The sequence below is a fragment of the Mus caroli genome, chromosome 10 (genome assembly GCF_900094665.2).
Source record: "Mus caroli chromosome 10, CAROLI_EIJ_v1.1, whole genome shotgun sequence".
NCBI classification, from domain to species: Eukaryota; Metazoa; Chordata; class Mammalia; order Rodentia; family Muridae; genus Mus; species Mus caroli.
The window spans coordinates 51,211,239-51,213,354 of NC_034579.1; positions in this window are offsets into that span (position 1 = coordinate 51,211,239).

Genomic DNA, 2,116 nt, shown 5'->3' on the forward strand with positions numbered 1-2,116 from the left:
CCTTCCTTCCTTCCTTCTTTCTTTCTTTCTTTCTTTCTTTCTTTCTTTCTTTCTTTCTTTCTTTCTTTCTTTCTTTCTTTCTTTCTTTCTTTCCTACTTACTTTCTTTCCTTTCCTTTCCTTTCCTTTCCTTTCCTTTCCTTTCCTTTCCTTTCCTTTCCTTTCCTTTCCTTTCCTTTCCTTCTCGCTCCCTGTTCTCATATCTGCTGAGATTCAAACACTGGCTATAAAATTGTAAACTTTCAGAGGAAATGATGATTTAGTGGTTTAGTCAATACTTGAAATTGATAAAGGCTAAAGATAAAGCTCTGTGTTTGCCTCGTGCATTTAGGGTTTTTGTTTACCCCTAGGCCTGTTTGAAGAAGAAAGACTTACAATCAGAATGAAATAACTTTTATATCTCTAAATTTTTCCAGTGATTATATAAAACTTCATGAGTACAATAGTAAAAATCCTGGAAAAATAGCATCTTTTAAAAAGGGCTATAAACCAGCAGGTTATTATTAGTAGCTAAACTAAACCACAGATGCCCAGAAAGGAGCAAGCAGACTGCAGACTGTTTTAATGAAAACAATGGTAGGAAAGAGATTTTTTTTTCTGAATTGCAGTAATTATTAAAATTAAACAATTCACCAAAACTATGTGTTTCTTTGTGTTTATGAAGCCCCCTGGCTATGTCCTTTAATTTTTTATAGAAAATTCTTGGACTAACAATTACTTGATATTACAAATTAATTCATTCCAGTTTTTAAACTACAGTATTTGGAAAGGCCAAGAACTGCCTGGAGGAGAGAATATGAGCTTAATAAACTGCAAAGAAAGAAATAATGCTGTTTATAAGTCTGCCACCATTTGTTCCAGACAGACATTTAGATTTTAAGGCTATTTACTCAGGAAAAAAAAAAAAGTCTTTCAAGTAAAGATAGTTTTGTCTTAAGAGAAAGGTTCAACTGAGCCGAGGTCCAAATAGCTTTGATGACATATCTAGATTCATCTTCCACTGGAATAGTGAAGCTGATCTTGTAATCTTTGCTCTCTTTTATACCAGACAGACACTATTGCTGATGCCAAGAAGCACTTGCTGGCAGGAGCCTGGTATAGCTGTTTCCTGAGAGACTCTGACAGCACCAGACCAATACAGATGTAGATGCTTGCAACCAACCATCTAAGCACTGGGGCCCCAATGGAAGAATTAGAGGAAGGGCTGAAAGATCTGAAGGGGACTGCAACACCATAGGAAGAAAAGCAATATCAACCAACCTTACTCCTGAGAACTTCCAGCAACTAGACCACCAACCAAAGAATACACATGGAGGGGCTCACGGCTCTAGCTGCATATGTAGCAGAGGATTGCCTTACCTGGCGTCAGTGGGAGAGGAGGCCCTTGGTCCTGTGGAGGCTCGATGCCCCATCCTAGGGGAATGCTAGGGCAGTGAAGCAGGAGGAGGGTGGGTGTAAGAGCACCTTCATTGAAGTAGGGCGTAAGGGGGATGGAATAGGGGAGTTGCAGAGGAGAAGTTGGGAAGGGGGAGGACAACATTTGAAATGTAAATAAATAACCAACAACAACAAAAAAATGAAAGAGCCAGGCAGTGGTGGCACACGCCTTTAATCCCAGCACTTGGGAGGCAGAGGCAGGTGGTTTCTGAGTTCGAGGCCAGCCTGGTCTACAGAGTGAGTTCCAGGACAGCCAAGGTTATACAGAGAAACCCTGTCTCGAAACAACAACAAAGAAAACAAAAAAAACAAAAGACCAAAAAAAGAAAAAAAAAAAGGAATAGTGAAGTGGAGCACCCTTGCTCATTAGTACTGTAAGTCACTTGCATATGCTGATCAGAAATGGTCTAGAAACACTGTTGGTGAAAAAGGTACCTAATAGTCAAGGAAGGTGGCACATATTCGTAACACCAGAACTTGGAATATAGGGATTAGAGAATCATTAATTCAGTTCCAGCATATATTACATTTACAGCCTGGGGTTACTGGACCCTGTCTGATAAAGAAAAGAAAGAATAGAGACTGCATTAGTTAGGGAAGCAGAAACCGGCCTGAGTAGGGCCACAGGCCTCATCCGGCCGGATCAGCGCCTGGGTAGCGGGAGCGCAGGGTTGCCTGAC